Genomic DNA, 278 nt, shown 5'->3' with positions numbered 1-278 from the left:
AGCTTTTATCTGAATTCATATTTTCTTAAATCCTTATATTTCCAAATATGCCAATCTGATTTATAATTTCAGGAGGTTGTCAGCTGATGATGTAATGGAATAAGTGCAAGGCCTATAAACATTTGCAAACATGGACTGCGTTTGGGCTTGCACCGTGAGTTGCATTGACAATTTTTGGTTTTCTGAAATAGCAATTTTTATTTTATTTGATGTTTATATTGGTATGTTTTTGTATTTTTCTGAATTTATATTGTATTACTTATGCAGTATTTAATAAG

This window comes from Penaeus monodon, chromosome 21, assembly GCF_015228065.2.
Source record: "Penaeus monodon isolate SGIC_2016 chromosome 21, NSTDA_Pmon_1, whole genome shotgun sequence".
Taxonomy (NCBI): Eukaryota; Metazoa; Arthropoda; class Malacostraca; order Decapoda; family Penaeidae; genus Penaeus; species Penaeus monodon.
This window is presented reverse-complemented; position numbering follows the sequence as displayed.